Below are 12,414 nucleotides of genomic sequence, written 5' to 3'. Positions count from 1 at the left end.
AAGCGTTCATAAACTGAAGCGAACTTTCCCATTGAAAGTAATGGAAAGTGGATTAATCCGTTCCAGACGGGTCCGTGGAGTACTCAACCTGAAGCGTACTTAACCCGAAGCATGGGTGTAATTGGTTCCGGAAGTCTGTTCATAAACTGAAGCGTTCATAAACTGAAGCAAACTTTCCCATTGAAAGTAATGGAAAGTGAATTAATCCATTCCTGATGGGTCCGTGGCGTTCGTAAACTGAGAATTCATAAACCGAGGTGTTCACAAACCGAGGTTCCACTGTATTGCACTTTATCTTGGACTTTTAAGACTTTGAGCATGAGATTTTGTACACATTTTTGAATCTCTTTGTATATGTGAAGGTTGTTGGTGCATATACATTTAAATATTTGCACTTCACGGTTGTTTACCTTTTCATTGATTTGCTGTGTGAAATATACTCGGAGTCGAGAGTGAATTTCATGCTCTTTATTCAGCTCATATTCATCAAGGAGAAGAAGAGAAGACGAATGGCTCTTTTCCCAAAACCATCTGCTTATATACATTATTTACACAATGGGCCTTGCGTGATTGGCTACTTCAGGGCTACACCTGTGGGCCAATTATATTGTGGATTGACTTCTGCCTGCAGCCTGATTGGCTGCTCCTACAGGCCAATCAGGTAGCAGATTCACTTCTGCCAGCCGCCTGATTGGCTGCTCCAGCAGGCCAATCAGGTTGCGGATTCACTTCCACCTGGAGTTGGATTGGGTAGCTCCCGCTGATTCTGAATCCTATTGTTCTAGGATTCAGCTCAGTACATAACACTGTGATTGAGCAATAAAATGCAGCTTTTCTCGGGGAAAGGGCCGAGACAAAAACAAAACAAATCACTCAGACTGTTGTTGTTTAGTCGTTTAGTCGTGTCCGACTCTTCGTGACCCCATGGACCAGAGCACGCCAGGCACTCCTGTCTTGCACTGCCTCCCGCAGTTTGGTCAAACTCATGTTCGTAGCTTCGAGAACACTGTCCAACCATCTTGTCCTCTGTCGTCCCCTTCTCCTAGTGCCCTCAATCTTTCCCAACATCAGGGTCTTTTCCAAGGATTCTTCTCTTCTCATGAGGTGGCCAAAGTATTGGAGCCTCAGCTTCACGATCTGTCCTTCCAGGGAGCACTCAGGGCTGATTTCCTTAAGAATGGATAGGTTTGATCTTCTTGCAGTCCATGGGACTCTCAAGAGTCTCCTCCAGCACCATAATTCAAAAGCATCAATTCTTCGGCGATCAGCCTTCTTTATGGTCCAACTCTCACTTCCATACATCACTACTGGGAAAACCATAGCTTTAACTATACGGACCTTTGTCGGCAAGGTGATGTCTCTGCTTTTTAAGATGCTGTCTAGGTTTGTCATTGCTTTTCTCCCAAGAAGTAGCGTCTTTTAATTTCGTGACTGCTGTCACCATCTGCAGTGATCAAGGAGCCCAAGAAAGTAAAATCTCTCACTGCCTCCATTTCTTCCCCTTCTATTTGCCAGGAGGTGATGGGACCAGTGGCCATGATCTTGGTTTTTTTGATGTTGAGCTTCAGACCATATTTTGCGCTCTCCTCTTTCACCCTCATTAAAAGGTTCTTTAATTCCTCCTCGCTTTCTGCCATCAAGGTTGTGTCATCTGCATATCTGAGGTTGTTGATATTTCTTCCGGCAATCTTAATTCCGGCTTGGGATTCATCTAGTCCAGCCTTTCGCATGATGAATTCTGCATATAAGTTAAATAAGCAGGGAGACAATATACAACCTTGTCGTACTCCTTTCCCAATTTTGAACCAATCAGTTGTTCCATATCCAGTTCTAACTGTAGCTTCTTGTCCCACATAGAGATTTCTCAGGAGACAGATGAGGTGATCAGGCACTCCCATTTCTTTAAGAACTTGCCATAGTTTGCTGTGGTCGACACAGTCAAAGGCTTTTGCATAGTCAATGAAGCAGAAGTAGACGTTTTTCTGGAACTCTCTAGCTTTCTCCATAATCCAGCGCATGTTTGCTATTTGGTCTCTGGTTCCTCTGCCCTTTCGAAATCCAGCTTGCACTTCTGGGAGTTCTCGGTCCACATACTGCCTAAGCCTGCCTTGTAGAATTTTAAGCATAACCTTGCTAGCGTGTGAAATGAGCGCAATTGTGCGGTAGTTGCAGCATTCTTTGGCACTGCCCTTCTTTGGAATTGGGATGTAGACTGATCTTCTCCAATCCTCTGGCCATTGCTGAGTTTTCCAAACTTGCTGGCATATTGGGTGTAGCACCTTAACAGCATCATCTTTTAAAATTTTAAACAGTTCAGCTGGAATATCATCACTTCCACTGGCCTTGTTATTAGCAATGCTTTCTAAGGCCCATTTGACTTCACTCTCCAAGATGTCTGGCTCAAGGTCAGCAACCACACTACCTGAGGTGTACGAGACCTCCATATCTTTCTGGTATAATTCCTCTGTGTATTCTTGCCACCTCTTCTTGATGTCTTCTGCTTCTGTTAGGTCCTTACCATTTTTGTCCTTGATTATGGTAATCTTTGTACGAAATGTTCCTTTCATATCTCCAATTTTCTTGAACAGATCTCTGGTTTTCCCCATTCTATTGTTTTCCTCTATTTCTTTGCATTGCTCATTTAAGAAGACCCTCTTGTCTCTCCTTGCTGTTTTTTGGAAATCTGCATTCAGTTTCCTGTATCTTTCCCTATCTCCCTTGCATTTTGCTTGCCTCCTCTCCTCCGCTATTTGTAAGGCCTCGTTGGACAGCCATTTTGCTTTCTTGCATTTCCTTTTCCTTGGGATGGTTTTCATTGCTGCCTCCTGTATAATGTTACGAGCCTCCATCCATAGTTCTTCAGGCACTCTGTCCACCAAATCTAAATCCTTAAACCTGTTCCTCACTTCCACTGTGTATTCATAAGGGATTTGATTCAGATTGTATCTTACTGGCCCAGTGGTTTTTCCTACTTTCTTCAGTTTAAGCTGGAATTTTGCTATAAGAAGCTGATGATCTGAGTTACAGTCAGCTCCAGGTCTTGTTTTTGCTGACTGTATAGAGCTTCTCCATCTTTGGCTGCAGAGAATATAATCAATCTGATTTCGATGCTGTCCATTTGGTGATATCCATGTGTAGAGTCGTCTCTTGTGTTGTTGGAATAGAGTGTTTGTGATGACCAGCTTGTTCTCTTGACAGAACTCTATTAGCCTTTGCCCTGCTTCATTTTGAACTCCAAGGCCAAACTTGCCAGTTGTTCCTTTTATCTCTTGATTCCCTACTTTAGCATTCCAGTCCCCTGTAATGAGAAGAACATCCTTCTTTGGTGTCATTTCTAGAAGGTGTTGTAGGTCTTCATAGAATTGGTCAATTTCACTTTCTTCAGCACCGGTAGTTGGTGCATAAACTTGGATTACTGTGATGTTAAAAGGTCTGCCTTGGATTCGTATCGAGATCATTCTGTCATTTTTGAGATTGCATCCCATTACAGCTTTTGCCACTCTTTTGTTGACTATGAGGGCCACTCCATTTCTGCTACAGGATTCTTGCCCACAGTAGTAGATATGATAGTCATCCGAACTGAATTCGCCCATTCCCTTCCATTTTAGTTCGCTGATGCCCAGGATGTCGATATTTATTCTTGTCATCTCATTTTTGACCACATCCAGCTTACCTCCACTCATGGTTCTTACATTCCAGGTTCCTATGCAATATTTTTCTTTACAGCATCGGACTTTCCTTTCGCTTCCAGGCATATCCGCAACTGAGCGTCCTTTCGGCTTTGGCCCAGCCGCTTCATCAGCTCTGAATCTACTTGTACTTGTCCTCCGCTCTTCCTCAGTAGCATGTTGGACGCCTTCCGACCTGAGGGGCTCATCTTCCAGCGTCATAACTTTTATATGCCTGTTGTCTTTGTCCATGGAGTTTTCTTGGCAGGGATACTGGAGTGGCTTGCCAGTTCCTTCTCCAGGTGGATCACGTTTAGTCAAAACTCTCCACTATGACCTGTCCATCTTGGGTGGCCCTGCATGGCATAGCTCATAGCTTCTCTGAGTTATTCAAGCCCCTTCGCCACGACAAGGCATTGATCCATGAAGGGGAATCACTCAGACACAGGGCTTTAAATCCCAGACCTGTGCCTAGGAGTATGGCACAAAAGGAAGCCTGGATGAGCCCTGAGCGACAGTGCTTCTGTATATCCTAGAAACCCCTTTAAAATATTGTAGTACCCCCAAAAGCATGATAGTTTAATGAAAACCACTAACCCACAACACACAAGTATACGTCTACAAGGGATTGCGGCATGTCCCTTCAGCACTGTCGCTGACCTTAAATATTATCCCACATCTGAAGGTAACTTTCAAAAGCCTCAGCAGAAATAGGGGTGTTAATGGCAGAAGTAGGTCGTAGGCTGGAAAGGCTGGGGTGTTTCCGCTGGCGACGAAGTTTCCCTTTGGGTGAGTGAGAAATAAAATATCCTGCCTTTCGTTTAGGATAGATCTCAGCAGCTGTGAGAAAGTGAAGGGTTGACAGGACTGGCGTAACGAGCATGGTTATTTTAGCAAAGATGGGAGTGACTCCTGCCAGTTTCCAATGCTGAAAATGTGTTCTAATAGCTTACAGAAGTCAAAGTAAAATAAATAAATTCCTTCAGTAGCACCTTAAAGACCAACTAAGTTTTTATTTTGGTATGAGCTTTCGTGTGCATGCACAGTTCTTAGTGTGCATGCACACGAAAGCTCATACCAAAATAAAAAACTTAGTTGGTCTTTAAGGTGCTACTGAAGGAATTTCTTTATTTTGCTTCGACTCAGACCAACACGGCTACCTACCTGTAACTAGAAGTCAAAGTAGTTTTAAAACATGTAATGTTTTGACGCCATTCCTTGAAATTAAACTCTCAGCTATTTTGGAAATGGAGAAGGTAATGAGCTGTGAAATCACAGGTGGACTGTAAGTTAAATGAATAGAGATTGAAGGAATAATTGATTTGATCACATGGATTTGCTCAGATGTGGATAATCAAACGTAGTGATTTGATCATCACTAGCGCCACCATTTTATCTGTATGCTGCCTTTCCATAATTAAAACTATTCTCATGCCACCCAAGTCTGCTGTTGGGGAAAACATGATACCTTTCTTCTCAATCGCACCACTGCTCTGCCCAGTTTATAAAGCACCGTAAACCTGGCAAGAACTCAGTTCTCTATTTGGTCCACCAGAATTTCACAAATCTGATGTGGTTTCTGGCAACCTGGAAGATTTTCCCTATCATTTATGATCCAGAGATTAGTTTATGACCCACCAGCCAATTAAAAGAGTGCAACAACACTCAATAGCATTCCTCACGGTGCTTCCAAGAGAGAAATCCTGCATGGGCTTCCTCCTGATGGCTGCTGTACAAGATTGGACTTTTGCCTAGAGTGCTTCTGTCCTTGCGCCGAGATCGTTGTCAACAAACAGCGTTGCTTGCTTTTATAATCTTAACCACGCAGAACATAATGCCGTCCACCTCCAGAAACAGTTTTGACATTACAGTCAAGGAGACTGACAAAGGAGGAGCTGTCATCGTCATGTGCTAGTTGGATCACATACGGGAAGTTAACGGGCAACTTTCCAACACCACCATCATTCTGCAAACCAGTATCCTTGGGCCCAACTATGGACTGCCACAGGGAACTGTGGAACCTGCCGCAGAACCACCTTAAAGGCGTGCAGGAGCAAAAACTATGCAGAGATAATAATAATAATAATAATAATAATAATAATAATAATAATAATAATAATAATAATTTATTTATACCCACCCATCTGGCCGGGTCCCCCCCACCCGCCACTCTGGGCGGCTTCCAACACACATTTAAATACATTTAAATATCACAGATTAAAAACGTCCCTAAACAGGGCTACCTGCCCACTTGCAGAGAGCAATTCCTTGTCAGCTGTGATATGGTAGGACCTCGCTTTGTCTGTTTAGCGCAGAAAAGCTACGAGCCTGGGCCGCTGCTTGGCAACCTTCTTACTGAACATTTATCCTGACTTGTTTGCAGGGAGGTTAGATACTGCTGCACCAAGCAGGCAATATTCCCAACTTTCTAGCATGTTTTCCGGTCACTTTCCTCATTGCAAAAAAAAGAAAAGAAAAGAAAGAAAGAAAGAACTTTTAGGGGAGCAGGTTTATAATAATAATAATAATAATAATAATAATAATAATAATAATAATAATAATATATTATTTATACCCCGCCCATCTGGCTGGGCTTCCCCTGCCACTCTGGGCAGCTTCCAACAAACATTAAAATACATCAAATATCACAGATTAAAAACTTCCCTAAACAGGGCTGCCTTTAGGTATTTTCTAAATGTCAGGTAGTTGTTTATCTCTCTGACCTCTGATGGGAGGGTGTTCCACAGGGCGGGTGCCACTACCAAGAAGGCCCTCTGCCTGGTTCCCTGTAGCTTTGCTTCTTGCAGTGAGAGAACCGCCAGAAGGCCCTCGGCGCTGGACCTCAGTGTCCGGGCAGAACGATGGGGGTGGAGACGCTCCTTCAGGTATACAGGACCGAGGCCGTTTAGGGCTTTAAAGGTCAGCATTCAACACTTTGAATTGTGCTTGGAAACGTACTGGGAGGCTTGGAAACGTACTGGGAGCCATTCTATCTGGGAGTATTCTATCTGCTATCACAAATTTTCAAACTGGGTTATTCAGAGCAAACCATTGTCTTGGGCACCATAACTCTCACAGGGGAGTCAACTACAGTCATACCTCAGTTTAAGTACGCTTTGGTTTGAGTACTTTCAGTTTAAGTACTCCGCGGAACCATCTGGAACGGATTAATCCACTTTCCATTACTTTCAATGGGAAAGTTCGCTTCTGGTTAAGTACGCTTCTGGTTAAGTACACACTTTAGATCTGTGCATGCACACGAAAGCTCATACCAATGACAAACTTAGTTGGTCTCTAAGGTGCTACTGGAAGGAATTTTTTTTTATTTTTTTTTTACTACACCAGACCAACATGGCTACCTACCTGTAACTAGAAGTATACTTTAGTGACAGGAATCCAGTGATACGGAGGGTGGCACCACTAATGTAGTCAAGCCATGTTTGCAGGGTATATATTAGGAGAACATATTTTTCCACATACAAGGACACTTTCTGTAGGAAAGCATTCAGGGACGTGATCTGCCAAGAAATTTCAAGTGGTCCTGTTCCAGGAGGACGCCGCCACATGATCTTTTGGGGATGTGTAGACCAACCCTTGATTTAGAATGCAGCGCATTCATCTCTGAAGCAACCGACTGTGTGAATACTCAAAGTATTCCAAACAGAGGGAAGAAGAAAGGAATGTCATTTGTCATGCTGGGAGTTACTGTGTGCTATTCCAAACAGGTGCTCTTGTCACGCAGTTGGCAATGATTTATAACCTTCACGCCCACTACCAACCCTCTTGGAGGGCATCAGGAGTGGCACAACTCACTTCTGACCTTTAAACATTCAGGAGGAGGAAATTGGGGGGGGGGAGAATAAGCCCCAAAGAAGTGGAACTGCAAGTTGACACACGATACCTTTTTTTTTATAAAAAAAAATTTTTTTTATTGATTTTACAAAATAGAAAAAAAAAACATACAAAACATATTATCCACCTTCTTCTAATCCCCCCTCCACGAGCCCCCTCCTGCCACGAGAGAGTCCCATGAAAAGCGGGCAGTCGAAGGTGGTTCATTTTATATTTGGGTTTATCCCCCCCCTCACCCTCCCTCCCCCCAGAACCCCTCCCTGCCACTAAGAGGCTCCAGTATGGCAGGTAGAGTGCAGGCGAGTGTCCACCCAAATATCTATCTAAACAAACATTATTAAAACACAAAAAACACAACAACAACAACAACAACAAAAAACACATGAATCCCATTTTCAAATTCGTAATTTGCTTGACATTGTTTTGATGACTTCCCCGGGTACCTCCCAACTGATATTCATTTTTTAACCAAATTATATTTTCATAGCAGTTTCATATTACCCAATTTCAAATCACTTTTTTTAACATAATCACTCTTACAGCTGATCCTTATTGCTAAACTTTATCTCTTTTTCTTCTTCAACTTATTCCATCTTTTCCTATCCTCCCCCCCTCCACAGGCCCTCTCCTGCCACGAGAGCAGGGGCGTAGCCAGGATCAAAACTAGGGGGGGGCAAGCCATGGTCGTTCAGGGGCGGGGCCCCGAAGTGGGAACGTGGGCGGGGCTACAGGGCCAGCTGGCCTGATGATATCGTGGCGGCGGCAGCGGCCACCTTGTGCTTCTGGGGCTGGCAGCATCGGCGGCTACCCTGCTTGGCTGGAGAGGACGGGAGGGTCGGGCAGGCGAGAGGGGGTGGCAGGGCGGGTGAAGGTGAGGCAAGGCACGGCCGCAGACACGACGGCTCCAAGGCGTTGCTGCATATCAGCATAATATTTCAACCATGTTGTGGGTTCAAGCCCCACCTTAGGAAAAAATTCCTGCATTGCAGGGGGTTGGACTAGATGACCCTTGTGGTCCCTTCCAACTACAATTCTATAATTCTATTGATATATAACCATAGCATATGCATCATTCTGCTTTCTTGAATTGTCCTACTCCTAGGCATAGCAGCCAACTCCTAGAGGCCTAGGTGCATTCCCCCCCCCCCAATTACTGGTAAATACAGTGGTACCTCGGGTTACGAACGCGATCCGTTCCGGGTCGCAGTTCGTAACCCGAAAAGTTCGTAACCCGAAAAGGGCCCGAACCGCCGCTTTGCGCATGCGCAAAGCGCTACTTCTGCTATTTTTGCGCTTTGCGCATGCGCAAAGGCGTGCGGCGCTTCTGCACACACGCGCACGGCAAAAATACTTCCGGGTTTGCGAAGTTCGTAACCCGGGTTGTTCGTAACCCGAGGTGTTCGCAACCCGAGGTACGACTGTACTGTATTTTAAAGAGTCACACACACCCCATGTTGATGGGCTTTCTATGTGGGGCTTTTCTGCCCCCCCCGTATTTTATTAAGGATGGAAGAGGGAAGGAAGGAAGAAATAGAGAGAGGGATAACTCATATTTGTGGGTGCCTCTGGGTGATGCTGTGATGCTGGAACTCTGCAGTAAGAGGACGGGAGGGTCGGGCAGGCGAGAGGGGGTAGCAGGGCGGACGAGGGCGAGGGAAGGCACGGCCGCAGTCACGACAGCTCCGAGGTGTTGCTGCATATCAGCATAATATTTCAACCATGTCGTGGGTTCAAGCCTCACCTTGGGAAAAAGATCCTGCATTGCAGGGGGTTGGACTAGATGACCCTTGTGGTCCCTTCCGACTACAATTCCATGATTCTATTGATATATTACCATAGCATATGCATCAATCTGCTTTCTTGAATTGTCCTAGGCATAGCAGCCAACTCCTAGAGGCCTAGGTGCCCCCCCCAATTACTGGTAAATACTGTATTTTAAAGAGTCACACACACCCCCATGTTGATGGGCTTTCTATGTGGGGCTTATCTGCCCCCCCCTATTTTATTAAGGACGGAAGAGGGAGGGAAGGAAGGAAGAAATAGAGAGAGGGATAACTCACATTTGTGGGTGCCTCTGGGTGACGCTGTGATGCTGGAACTCTGCAGCAAGAGGAAGATACTGAAACGCCTGTACAGGAGCCTTGCAAGCAGCTTTCTCTCTGCTTGATTTACAGCAGGCACGTCCAACAGGTAGATTGTGATCTACCAGTAGATCACTGGATGTCTGTGGTAGATCACTGCTAGATCACTGGCACCCCAAAATTTTCCTCCTCCCTAAAAAAAGCTGAACTATGACCTGAAGCCCTAAACAAAAATGGGCCTCCCTCCTAAAAGAAGCTCAACAAGTTTGACCTAAACTCAAAAAAACAGGGCTTCCCTTCTTTAAAAAAACTCAACAGCTTTGACCTGAACCCCCCCCAAAAGGGGGTAGATCACTCCCAGTTTTTAACTCTGTGAGTAGATCAGAGTCTCTTGGGAGGTGGCCACCCCTGATTTACAGTATACAGATGCAGGAGGAGGGGCAGACTGGAACACCTCTGCTTTTTATAAACATCACTGTGTCTATCAAAAGCTACAGCCCCCCCTTTTCTTATTCATTTCCTTTTAGCCTTGCAGAGCCACCTTAGTCAATGCACCCTCATTAAATCGCCAATAGAACTCTTAATGCGATCCCTGAATGCTCATTAACAACTACCACTGAAGAACAATAGGGTGAATTGGTCAGCTATCAAACCTTGCCTGAAGGGATTTTCTGCTCCATTGTCTTAACTGCTTAAGTACCGGTAGCCACTTTGCTTTATTTATTTGATGTGTTTTTGTTACAGCTGTGTTCCCGCCCCCCCCCCCAGCAAGTGGAGAGCTGCTCTCGCTAAAGCAAAGCCCTTTCCACTTCAGTTTTTGGAGGGGAAAAGTGCTGGTTATGGTCTGTAAAATACAATAATTTTTTGCTTCTAGGGGGGGGCAGCTGCCCCCTCCTGCCCCCCTGCCTACGCCCATGCACGAGAGAACCCTGTGGTTGGTGGGCAGACCAGGATGGTCCCTTTTATAATTGGGTTTTTCACCAACCCTCCCCCCCCAGACCTCTGACACACGATACCTTTTACAGCAAAGCTACACTTTCCAGAATGGTTTACCAGTCTATCCCGCTTCCTAGGGAACTGTGGGAGTTGTAGTTCTGTGAGGGTAACAGGGGTCTGCTAACAACTCTCAGTACCTTTAACAAATTTCATTTCTCAGGATTCTTGGGGGGAACCATGACTGTTTAAAGTGGTACCATAATGCTTTAAATGCACTGTGCAGATGCGATTATCTGTATGAGTTTGCCGTCTGCTTGTTCATCCACCTCTTGGTGTGGCCCAGGCAACGGCGGTGGTGAGGAGTGGAAGATCCCTTTGCCTTCTTCCTCATCGGCTCTCTGCCTGGCAAACAAGCAGGTGATAGCAATGAATATGGACAAAGAGGAGCAGGAGGAGCTGGTGATAACCAGGAAGCAGTGTAGCATGGTGGTAGGATGTGGTCTAAATCTCCACTTGGCCATGAAGCTCACTGGGTGACCTTGGGCTAGTCACCAATTCTTAGCCTAACTGACCTCATAAGGTGGTTGCGAGGATAAATTGGGTCCTCCCTAACAAGAGGGCATGTGTTGCGGTGTGACCAGGCAACCAAACCCTGTGTTGTGGGTGGGAACGTTTGGATGGCCACAACACCCTATTGGAGGTCCCTCGATGCTTAAACTGGGGTTTCTAGACCAATGGGATGCCAGCTAAATTCTATCGAGGGACCTCTATTTAAGCCCATGCACGTGTCCCTGAGCTTCCTCTTTTGGGCCAGTGCATCAGAACACCCGCCCACCTCTCCCTATATTTAGGGCTTGCATGCATGACCTTGCTATGCTGTCGTCTGTCGTCGGGACAGGGGCACGGCAGGAATTTTTCCCACTTGGCTGATTGGCTGGTGCCATTTGGGTTTCGCCTGCCACATAGCAAATTGTCACAACTTGTAAGGTTGTAGATAGGCTCTGGTTCAGGTGATAGGGATGGGAGAATGGTCTCGCCATCCCTATGTGATGGGTATTCTGTTAAAGGAATCCAGGGACTCTTTGGTTGGTCAACTCTGAGAGAGGTTGTGCCCTGAGCTTGAGTCCAGGGGGGGGGGCATCTGGCTGGTGGACTGGCTTGACCCCGCTTTCCACTGTGCTGGGTGTTCACCCAAGGCTGACCTATGGCGTGCCCTGGGTCAGCGCTGCCTGCAAGGGTGCAGGGAACTAGTCGAACCAGAGCCTATGCAAACACTCACTTGATTACAGGTAGGTAGCCGTGTTGGTCTGAGTCGAAGCAAAATAAAAAAAAAATTCCTTCAGTAGCACCTTAAAGACCAACTAAGTTTTTATTTTGGTATGAGCTTTCGTGTGCATGCACACTTCTTCAGATACTCACTTGATTGTAATCAATAAAGTTGTGGCATAAATTCTGCCAAAAACCAAACAAAAAATTTGAGTCTTGTCTGAATTTATTTTGGGGAGTGGTTAAAAGGTCTCCACACGCAAAATGGAAAGGGAGGGAGGGGAGAACCATGAACTCCTTGCAGGAAAAGTGGGATATGTATGTAACAATAATAAAATAAAAATAGTGTTGGTGAGGAAGCTGCCTTAGCCAAATGCCCTGTTTGTTGTGGTCCAGTACTAGCTTGTTGTACATTGGCATAACACAGGGGTCCCCAAACTAACCCGGCTTCGGTGGGGGAGTGTGCGTGGGGGCGCGCAGCTGTGCGCGCCCATGCGCATGTGCAAACGCTATTTCTGGCACTTTCCCGACCTGGAAAGCGCCAGAAATAGCTTGTGCACATGTGCAGAAGCCTCCTCCGACCCGGAAGTACACCGGAAATGACGCTTGCG

General features: G+C 45.7%; 1 protein-coding gene across 32 annotated transcripts in view; it reads left to right on the top strand.

The window, feature by feature from the left end:
• OBSCN (obscurin, cytoskeletal calmodulin and titin-interacting RhoGEF) overlaps window positions 1–12,414 on the top strand; it is a 289,452-nt gene that overhangs the window by 16,106 nt on the left and 260,932 nt on the right. The window lies entirely within an intron of this gene.

This window comes from Zootoca vivipara, chromosome 12 (genome assembly GCF_963506605.1).
Source record: "Zootoca vivipara chromosome 12, rZooViv1.1, whole genome shotgun sequence".
Taxonomy (NCBI): Eukaryota; Metazoa; Chordata; class Lepidosauria; order Squamata; family Lacertidae; genus Zootoca; species Zootoca vivipara.
This window is presented reverse-complemented; position numbering and strand designations above follow the sequence as displayed.